At 36.6% G+C, this 12,023-nt stretch overlaps 1 protein-coding gene across 1 annotated transcript in view; it reads left to right on the top strand.

The window, feature by feature from the left end:
- The window catches only part of LOC120529640 (otoancorin-like), a 149,236-nt gene that overhangs the window by 42,580 nt on the left and 94,633 nt on the right, over nt 1-12,023 (top strand). The window lies entirely within an intron of this gene.

Genomic DNA, 12,023 nt, shown 5'->3' with positions numbered 1-12,023 from the left:
ATTAAACGCAATCACTTTTATTATTAATGTTTTACTAAACTTTGACGTGGTGTAAACATTATAATTATATTGTATACTTCGTTTCATGAATGTAAACAAAAAACTATTTTCAATTAACACAGATCTTGATGATTTTAATTTTGTCAACATGTTAAACGGTTCCCACAGACCCGAACAAAATGTAAATGTTAATGGTGTATTTCACAGAAACGATCCATATTGTTTAGTTTGATGTATGACACAACGTGATGTCACCCTCTGAACTTCACAATGATGCCTATTATTTGGTTTCTGAATGGGTCTTTGATGTGCCGAAACCTTCCAAAAGTAATTTTATGCAATCAGTCCTGAAACGACGGAGACGTCACTTCCGGGTCTGTAACTGCGGGTCTACAACTGCGGTGACGTATGGTGCTGTGGCTCTGCAAGTGGATAGTATTGGTATATTGAGTCCAAGGGGGCAGGGCATCCTGAAGCTGCAGGTGAGAGACTACCTTTAACTTAAACAGTCGCAGAAACCTCATTTCTCTGCTGTGACATTAGTTATTCACTTCTGTTTGATTGACTCTCCATTATTGGGATTTGTCCTTTAGATTTTTGTAAATGCTGTTCTGGTTTATGGACTTTGCTATTGTTATTAAATTTTCTGGATTGTGGACATCATATTTCTTTCTGACAGGCATTTTAGACTCCTTTTTGTTCTTGTTTATACCTTTTTTTACTTTCAAAATACATCATCTAATTACATTAAGCAGCATTGTTTTATTATTGGAGGACAGGGATTAAATATTTTTATATAGTACCCTTTTCTTTTTCTTGTAAACATTCAGTCTGGACTCCTTATGGCCTGAATAGTCTGTGAAGAGTGCTGGTTGAGTTTTGGAACAAGGAGAATGTGTTTGTAGGCCTTATATAAGTCTAGTTTTTTTCAGAAATGTCTATTTTTTTGATTTTTGTGAATTTTCCACTCATAACTATTATGAATTTCCAATTTTAAAAAAATGTATCATGCACATTCTACCTACGCTTCACTGTAATTGTACATGAATTATAGGGTCTTAACATGGCAGTAGAGTGTTGTACCGTGTTAGCTATAGACTGATACAGGAGACAGCAGGGTGAAATGACACCTTTTATTATAATCTATTTAGTAAGCCAATAAAAGGTGTCATTTCACCCTACTTTCTCCAGGGTCTTAACATGTAAAGATTTCAAAGCTGAAGTTTGTTTTTGTGTTTCTTGCACCTCAACAAAGTTTAAAAATCACTTAAATTTTACAGTAATGCCATTATGTGGATTTTTGTGGTTGTTAGAATCCATGCTAACAGAAATCACAACCCTGACCTCACTAGGGCAAGAGTTTAAAGGCTGGCTTGAGTGGCCATGTTTTATCGGAATTTTACAGGTAAACCTTTAAACATTGAACTTTTGATTTTTCCCAGTTTTTGACTTTAGCTTTGTTCTAACTGACTTTTATTCCTGGGTGTAGATTTGGTTTTTAGGAAAGATTGGTTTGACCTCTTTTTAATGAACTTGACACAAATCTTGACTCACATTCATCTCTTGGTCAACTCTCATCTAAAATACTGTCTCGAGTCTTCAAGATAGCACAATAAGAGTTACCAATAGCATGCATACCTGTACTTTCCATTCACTTTAGCACTGCTCATAGCACTATTTTACCCTTTTCAATGTTAGAGATTTCTTGTTCATGATAGGAAATAATTGTTTCTTTTTTAACTGTATGATGTGAGATTTACTAATCTTCATTTTTTACTGGATGTAGAAGCATAAAAACATTTCGCATATCAGATCAATTTACAACTTTAGAGGCATTATCAGCCACCAGTCACCAATTGGAAACAAAACCGTGTATGCCACCTGCTCAGATACATGGAGTACCAACAGCAACAGTCCTTATAGCTTTTCTTCTGTTAGGGTCACTTGGCCCACCCATCCATGTTCGTACTCCCAGTCTGTGTGACTTAAGGTTTTGCAGTAAGGAAATGTTTTCTAATTTGTCATGATATCTTCTTTTCTTTTATGTTTGCCACTCTTGGCAGTAGCTCTGCCTTCATTCAGGTCCCTCTGTCTTTGGAGATACTCATCCCTCCATTTCTGTTATAGCATATCTTTGTAAATAAATACATATATATATATATATATATATATATATATATATATATATATATATATATATATATATATATATATATATAAGACTACACTACTGTTCAATTAAAGCAGTAAAGTAAAGCTGATGTCACATTATGCAACTAGTAGTCATGGGGTATATCAGGTTTGCTGACCACATTTACCGGTCCATGTCAGTATAAACAACTGGAAATCACTGCCCATGTCAAATTTAACCAACCGAGTGCAGATCTTCTAGCACAGTTGTGCATGCCCCTTTTCCTGACAGCCAATAGCATGCTGCTTGATGGAGTTGGCGCTATACAAAGGGTTAGCATCTATTGTGAGTTCAGCCTCAATTTTGGCTCTCTTTTTTTTATTCATTCTATTGTGGTACACAAAAAACAAGACATCAGACAGTCAAGCTTGTCTTTGGTTTGTGAGGTTCCTTACTTCTCATCGCTATATTCTGTGCATTGCATTCCTGCACACACACAGCTTGCTCCCATGAGTAAAGACCAAGATTGAATAGTTGGAGCGAGTCCCTAGGTATGTCAGGCCTCCGACTCGTTAAGATTACATAAATAAAGGCTAGGTCTGCAAATCATTGGAAACATTGTCTGATGTGACAAAGCTATAAGTAACAAATAATATAAGGTAATGGACTAATCAGCAAAGAAAAGAAGATCATGAGCAAATCACAGCAAAACAAATTAGACAATGGGGTTATAGTGTCACAGTGGGTGGGGCTACCACTTCAGGGTCTACCATTTTTCATGTGAATCCCAAAACCAGTTATTGCCTGAGTGAATTCTGCAAGTTCCTTCTATGCCAGTAAAGATTTTCCTCTTGATAATCCTGTTTTCTTCCCACGTCCCTGAAGACATGGAGGTTAGGTTAACTAATGTTTGAGTGTGGGTACATGAGATGAGCCGGTGATGGACCAGTTCCCTCTTCATGACTGTTTCCTGCCTTGCACCCTGTGCTCTTGGGACAGGCTCTCATTCCACCCATTACTCTGAAATGTGTGAACTGGGTTGAGAATGTAATGTTGAGATTGACAACTCTTTTTGGATGAGGGAAGATTCACACATCAGATTTTCGATTTGTGCTTCCAGGTTGTTACCCAGTTCCACCTTCTGTTTATTTTTATGTCTCACCGCAATCCATGTAGAACAGCCCAAAAATCATTTTTTTTTAATTCAGCCAAAAGTGGCCAGTTGCCAAAAAAAAGGACATTAAGCAGAGTCATTGGTTTAGTTTAGTTTATTTATTAATACTAGGGGGCTTTGCCCCCTGCTCGCTTCACTCGCTAATCAGATATACAATTTAAATTTTTTTTTTCTTTGGAATTGTTTCAATTTCATTATCTGCACTTTTACTTAAAAGCTTCATTAAAAACAATATTTTTGGAGACACATTGTGACAACACATTGTGACAATGCAACGTATAACTGCCCGTGAGTGAATATTGTTTCTGTTTCTCTAATAAATAATCTGACTTTTTCTAATGTTTGTCCCTGTGATTTATTGATTGTCATAGCAAAAGCTATTCTCACGGTAAACTGTAAACATTTTAATACGAATGGCATATCATGATCTCCTTTGATGTGCAATGATATTCTCGGAATATATACATTACCTTTCTTTTTAAATTCTTAAAATTTGCACCGCTTCTCCGTGATCATAAGTATAAACCTGACCAAATTGTGTATTCTTTGAAATTCAACTTGTCGTTGCTTTAACTGTTCCGGAACCACAGATTCTCATAGTGTATGGTCTATTATTGTCTAAATCCACGTTTTGTGCATTGAATGATGCGAATGCGAAATGACTGTTGTCTACTCTTTACCTTTTATTTCTGATTTGTCCTGCTCTTTTTTCAGTTACACCTGGTTCTGATGATTAATCACCTTTTGTTTTTCGGTAATGCAATCTTTTCTATCTTTTCTTTGATACTGTACCAACTGACATGATAAAGTGTCACAAAAGTGTTACTTGAACAATCGCTGACTTCGTAACCCCAAACACAACTTTCTAGCACCTTCTCCAATCCCTCATTCCCCGTGTCTCACCCACCCCTTACTGCATCTATCGATACCCCGCTATCAGTCTTCCATGCTGTACTCCGCCCTCCCTCAATCGGACCAAACAGCCACTTAAAACCAAAAAGGCCTCAACCTGGCTGGAACGTTAAAATACTTTCTAATTTTACTGCTTTCATATTCTGTACCTTTCTCTGCATGTGTATCGCGCCATCGTTTGTTTGAGCCTTTCGAATTGCACTGCTTTCATAATCTCTTATCTGCCTTTTTTTCTCTCTAATGCCTTTGGGTCTCTATTTTCCGTATTGTCCTTATACGCTTTATGTGTGTTGACAGCACATGATCTGTGTGCACTACGTGCATTTATATGATATCTTTTGCAAGTAAGGCGTGTCTTTCAAGAATCTCATGTTCCACGTCCCCGCAAGACGGCCCTGGGAAAACTCTTGGCACCAAGTCTCGTGTTTACGGTCCCTGCGAGACACTCTTTTGTCTCGCAGGTCTTTTAAATGTCTACCAAGAACTTCTGAGAAGATCACGTATCGTCGCCTTGCTTTTTCTTTCCAGGATTTATATAGTACAGTATAAAAACAACCAATGCTGGCATTACAACATTAAAATAAAATCAATAAATGAATAACAAGTAATTAAAACATACAATAATAGATGGGTAATACAAAAACAAAAACACATATAAACACACCAGTAAAAGACCTAAAAAGCCAGAGTACACACATGAGTTTTTAGCCTGGATTTAAAGCGTTCAATGGTGGGGGCTGATCAAACATGGAGAGGAAGACTGTTCCACAAGTTGGGCCCAGCCAAAGAGAAAGCACGGTCACCTTTACGTCTCAAATGACTGTTTGGGACAGAAAGCAGCAGCTACAAGGACAGTTGGGGTGTATAAGGTCTTTGAGGTAATTTGGACCTAACTTGTTCTAAAGTTTAAAAACAAACAATAACATTTTAAAATTGATTCTAAATTTCATAGGTAACCAGCCTAAAGATGCTACAATTGGGGTAATATGGCATGATTTCTGTTTTTGTTAGTAGACATGTGGTTGCATTTTGCACAAGCTGAAGACGAGACAGAGTAGTCTGACTTACCCCAAAATGCAGTCCATTACAATAATCCGGACACGAAGAAATAAAAGCATGCACTAATGTCTTAAAATCTCCAAACCTAAACATGTGTCAACTCTCAGATGATAAAAAGAGGCCTTAAAAACAGCATTTATTTGCTTATCATATTTAAAGTCAGGATCAAATAAGGCACCCAGACTTTTAGCATAAGGGTTAACTTAACCAGAAAGTGACCCTAGATCACAGGATATGTTATTAACAAGATTCATCCATCCATCCATTATCCAACCTGCTATATCCTAACTACAGGCTCACGGGGGTCTGCTGGAGCAAATCCCAGCCAACACAGGGAGCAAGGCAGGAAACAAACCCCGGGCAGGGTGCCAACCCACCACAGTAACAAGATTCAGAGATCCAAAAATTAAAATGGCTGTGTTGTTCTCATTCATTTTTAAAAATAAATAGCCAACTAATGCCTAAAGTAATTTACTAATAATAGTAGTAAAAATAATAATACATTTTATTTAGGTAGCACCTTTATTTAAGCAGCCAAACAGGCATTTCAGTGCATCTGGGTTGCCAAATCTCAAAGGGAGGTACAACTGTGTATCATCAGCGTATCAGTGGTAGGACAATCCATGCATTTTTATAACATGTTTTGGTAGTAACATATACAATGAAACACAACTGATCCTTGTGGTACACCATACAAGAGGAGGGCAGGTTCAGATAATGATCCATTAACGAAACGAAAACCTGCAGCCACTGAGGCCCTCCAGGACTGGTGTTATCTACCCGTATTAGGATCTCATAAGATATCTGTAGCCTACTTTTCTTCCACAGGCTTAGTGCTCTGGTGGCTGTATTGAGCCATGGCTGAAACATGGCTCTAGATCGCCTAGGTTTAAAGGGGGCCACTGAGTCCAGGATTGTTTCATGTTAATCAACTTATCTGAAGTAGAATTTTTAAATGAATTTACTGCAAATGTTATGGAAGGCATAGCAGTAAAAGTGCTAGCAAACCGTGAGTTGTGGGGAAGAGGGCGACACTTCCCAACAGAACACGGGATGTTCGCTCTAAACACAATAGACATATGATCACAAATACAGGGTGTACATATTTGTAAGCTTTGAGCAGTGGCTCATCGAGTCAGTATTTGATCAACTGTAAATTGAAACACTCATAAGATTCTGAGGTTTGCAAACAACATCTATAACAGTTTTTATAAATGGTAGAATCCCTCCACGTCTACCAGATAATAATAATAATAATAATAATAATCTTTATTTAAATTGCACCGTATCATACATTTACATGCAACTCAAGGTGCCTTCCACAGATTAATCAACAAAAACAAACATATACCACATCTAGATAGCCTAGGTGAGTTAAAACAGCCACAGTCCTCCAGAACAAGTTCATTTAAAACACCCATCTCACCTGCGCACACCCAAGTCTCATATAGGAAGAAAAATGCAAACCACAGGATTTGATAAACTTGTTTAAAATAAAAATCTTGTTCATGATAGATCACGTTCACGTTCATCTTTAGGACAGATATCACATGTTGCGGAGCGCAGAGCTTCAGACACAGGCACGCGAAAACCTCAAAGTTAACTCGCCACCTTTACATAAGTTAGCTAGATACCTGTGACACCCAGCAAGATCAAACAGGACAAACGAAATACGGGAATGTGGTACTCTAATCTCGAGGTGCACCTGTGCTCATGTGAACAACACCCCAGTTAAGCCCCTGTCACTGCAGCCATCTCCACCGCACCTGGAAGCCAGAGTGGCAGCCTCAATACTTTCACCTTCTGGGGTGCGCCATGCAGATCGCCTCACCAAAATATGGCTGGACAGAAGGGTCTGCAGCACTTCTTGGGCATTCAAAACCAGAAAGAGTTAAAACAGGAGTGTAGGAGCTTTTCATGTACCATCTTATGAGCAGTAGTGTCTGTCAATCGTACTTAAAAACTGCACTTGTAGATGTTGCAAATAAGCACATAAAACAGAACAGTACAGACAAAAACATGATAAGCAAAGGCAAACTTTGCACGGTGAAAACCAAACGCAGGCACCATTTGGAATCACAAATCTATGAATATGGTTTTAATGGACACTTGGAAGAAAGTAGGTGTTCTTGTGTATGAAGTGAAAAGAGTGAAGTCTATCTTCTAACTGGTGCTTCTCCAAACTGAATGAATTTAAAAATGAACTTAAGTGACCAAAGTATAATGTGTAGGAAGTGATCCATGACTTCTCTTTATGGTACCTGATCCTCTTTCTTTAAATAGTAAATGTAACTGGAATGTTAGCTTCTCATTCTTCTTCAGCAAAATGAGTTTGTTGATTGTTTTCTGTTCTCTATAATTGTTTTCTGATCCAAAATATTTCATAAAACACATGCAAATACAAGAACTAGTAACTGTAATATATTGTTCAAATAGAATACATTGAGTAAAAAAGAGAAGATAAAAGCAGAATAAAAAGTCAAAGCATTATGTTAAACAGAATACACTGACTCACAGGCAGAACAGCTTTCATTGATTGTTAGAATTACTCATTCAGATATTGAACAGCTTCTTGCAAAATACAGGCAAACTCGGTTTCATTTGGATTCATGCAGAGAGCATCATGCCAGCTCTATTAATAGATTTTAAAATTCCAATCTTAGCTGCACGTTGTTACCATGGGATGTTACCATTTAAGTGATGGAATTCTTTATTGTTACGTTTCTCGGAATCTGTTGCTTTTTGAAAGCTAGTCCAGTACTTCACCTTCACCTAAGAATGATTTTCACAGAATAACATAAGTAACAGTCAGAATGTTTAACTGTTAGATCAATCACACTCAAGTCAAACATTCATTTTTTTTCCTTTCCCAAATCCTCATGTTTTATTGATAAATAATCAATTCATCCATCTTCTGAGGAAACTGTTTTCATTAATATTGTTTTTTCATTATTAATTTATCTGACACTTGTGTCCAAATTGTCTTACAAAAACATGCAGTTGTACACATAACTTAAGTGATCTGAAAAGCACAAAGTTAACGAGCAATAAAGAACAAAATTGAAAGCTAAGTACAACAACAGTAGAATTGTAGTTAGATGAAAAACCTGAACTTGCACAAAATCAGAGCTGTCAGACAATTGATTGGCTCAGTGCAGCCGCAGCCGGTTTTCAGTAGGAGAGCAGACGAATAGCATGAGCTTGCTATCCCTGGATGTTTTGTAAAACTCACTCCTCAACGACACTCTTAAAAGTAATGGTACTGTAATTGCATTTTATAGTTCTTTACTGGATTGTGTGGTTCCTCATAGAACTATGACTTGACCAAACAACATTTCATTGTAGGAAGGGTTCTTTGCATATGACATTGGTTCTTTGTGCTTTGAAAAACTTCCTAATATATAGAAATAAATGTGAATGTTTGGTAGACAGCCTAGTAGGACAAAAGATGAAGAAAATCTGCTTGTGTTATTGTATGTAGTAAGAGTCCTTTTAAAATCAAGGCCCATTAGTATTTCACAAATTTCTCACCATGTATTCATGGTTATTTTCTGTATGTGTGCCAGTTATGGATCTAAATAAATAAAGGTTCTTTCCTGAACCTTCATGTGGATGGGTCTTTTAGGAACCAAAAATGGTACCCCTATGGCATCACCATGAAGAACCACTCTGGCATCTTAATTTTTTAGTAGTGTGGGGAGAAGCAGCATCCTGTTTTAGTATGTCTAGAAAGAGGAGGAATAAATTAAAATGGAGACTTCTATGAGTACTTGGACAGACCAGCGGCCCAAGGCTTTGAAGAGTATTAAATTCAAGACAAGAGTTTTGAATTGGAGTCCTGCTGCAGCCAAAGCCAACAGAAAGAACAAAGCAGTGATGCTAGCATTAGTGAAGCAAGGAATAACCTACAACAGTCAGGCTCTGGAGTTTGACCCTTTCTTACCCCCTTTGTCACCAAATTGTATGAAGAAGCTGAAGAAAGAAACAACTGGACTTGTGTTGTTAAAAAGAAAGGAAATTATCGAGGCCCTCAGGGTCCACAGCCTATCCTGGATCAAAGTGTGAACAAACTGAATGACTAAACCACAATCCACAACTGATGTATCCCCTTCTGTTCAGTTTACAGTTACTAACTTAATCAACAGCAAACATAAAGGTAACATTTAATTTCTTTACTTAAGAAATAGTTCTAGAAGTTGAACTCAGATCCCTGAGTGTGCTAGGCTGCAAAATAAATAGCAAACATTGCTGCCACTCAGAACAAAATGGTAACATTTTAGTTTAGGTACTGCAAAAATGTATCTATTAATCAGATGCTGTCATGTAAGATGACATTAATAAAAGCATTTTGGTGATAATCACACATGCAATGTGGCTTACTATTTAGGAATGGTTAGAAGTGGCATAAGTGAGACAGAATGCTATTGATAATGCATACTTCAGTATAAAACTTGTAAATCTTTATTGTTCAAAAATAATTTTATCAGCGTTATCACAGGTTCCTAATACTGTATGCCATGTTGCATAGAGATGAATAACCACTTTAATGATGCTTTGTAAGCATTACTACCACCAAAAAAAGCCTTCGTTAAAGTATTGTTATATAAAATTAAAGGAGCAATAGATGCATTTTTGGAGTACCTAAACTAAAGTGTCACCAAAAAAGTATAATAGGTGGCACAGTGGTTAGCATAGCTGCCTCACAACTCCATTATCATGGGTTCAAATTATACACCTGACCACTGTTTGGGTGGAGTTTGCATGTTCTCTCCATATTTTATATGGAGATTCCATCTTTCCACATCTCCAAATACTTGCAGGTTGGTTAATTTGCAATTTTATGTTAGCCTGGTGGGTGTGTGTGAGAGTGAGTGAGCAGGCCCTGTAGTCCTGTAGTGGACTGCATCACTTCCAGAGTTGTTTGCTGCTAAGATAGAAATTGGATTAAGTGGAATGTTTCATTAAACTGTAAATCATCAACCTGGCCAGAGTTGGTTTCTTCCTTGTAGATGAAGCTGTCAGGCTCTGTTCCCTTCCAACTCTGAGTTGTATTAAGGATATTCCAATTAGTGGATGACTAATGTGAAGTTGTAATCACACAACTGCAAAATTGTTTCCATTTTATTTTATTTACTTCTAAAATTCTGTGAAATAGATAGATAGATAGATAGATAGATAGATAGATAGATAGATAGATAGATAGATAGATACATAGATAGATAGATAGCACTTTATTTGTCCCCAGGAAAAAATTTTACAGAAGTCCAATAAATAAATATTTTTATAAAATGACAAACAACAAAGCCCCTCTCAAATACACAATAAGAAAGAAAAAAAGAAAGAAAACTAAATAAAAAAAGGAAACTACTGACATGGCTAAAGATAGAAATAGCAACCATGAGGCATTATACCTACCTTTACAAAATGGAACTTTATAAAATAACTATTTTATGTTATACTTAATAAAAAAGGACAGTCAACACGTTCTTAGCAGTGCCTCCTATCTATGTCTTCAAAAGCAACAATATCCTTAAACAGTCAAAAAGAGATTTTTCTCTCATATTAGCTTGTGCAAGATATCCGTATGACATCAGAGCTATCTAAGCTAATATTATCTAAATTATTGCAAGAAACCTAGGACTGCACCAAATAATGTATAAAGCCTGAAATGCACTTCAAAATTTTAAAATATCTTAATCTTTGTGAACAGAATACCTTCTAATGAATTTGGAAACATATTTATATTTTGCATACATGGCTCATAAGTAAAAACTGAACTAAAACAAGCACAGGAATAAATAAAAAATAAAATTGCTTTGTGCAAGCCTTAATAAAAAATAAAGAAATGAATGTAAAAGTCAATTTGATTCTTAATAGAAAATTTACTTTTTACAAGAAAATAAATCTGCATTTAAAAAATTACAGGATGATGTTTACTTTCAGAGGGGATGAATACAACTATTTGTGATTGGTCTTGTTTAGGTTTAACACTGGATTTATGCCTAAATCTAAAAAAGGGGTTTTGTGATTATTTGTAAAGGACGATTGAGATAAATTTATTGTACTCTCCTCCTACTCTGCATTGGATTAGGTAGGTTTGAGAATGCGATTTTTTGTTATCAAGCTCTACATTTCTAAAGCATTATGTTGGACAAAAGATCACTCCTTCTATTTGTGACCAGTGGTGGGCCAGAGCCTCTCCCAGTCTCAAGGTATGCCCATCTCAGTAGTAGGCATCAGTTCATCAGAGGGTACACTCACAAGCAAATTATTTTAGAGGGTCATCAGTTCAAGTACATCTATTGGATGTGAGAGGGAAACAGGAGTACCCAGATAAAAACTCATGCAGTCTTAAGGAGCAAGTTCAAACTCAGTGCAGAAAGTGACCAAATGGGACTAAAAAATGTTTTATTTTCACTGTCCTGCCATGACGAAAGGAGTGTATTAAAAATACAGAAGAAGCATTTGGCATAAATAATGAAGAACTGCTTCTTTAAATGGTTTAGTTTAACTCTGTCTTGTGTTTGCCACAAGTGGATAATGTTCACCTTTGTTTTGCTCTATTATTGCTTTGAGTGCTGCTCTGAAACTTACATGTCAGGCCACTTTCCCTGACTTGCAGTGCAGGTAGTTCTGCTCCGATAAAAATAGTCAGTAATTATGTAAGGCAATATAGAATATGCTTGATCTGAAATCAGAATTTCATAAACTTTAGAAAATTGGTTTTCTTTAGTTTTTCAGAGTGCT

This window comes from Polypterus senegalus, chromosome 1, assembly GCF_016835505.1.
Source record: "Polypterus senegalus isolate Bchr_013 chromosome 1, ASM1683550v1, whole genome shotgun sequence".
NCBI classification, from domain to species: domain Eukaryota; kingdom Metazoa; phylum Chordata; class Cladistia; order Polypteriformes; family Polypteridae; genus Polypterus; species Polypterus senegalus.
Note: the sequence above shows the minus strand (reverse complement) of the source record. Positions and strands in the feature narration are given on the sequence as shown.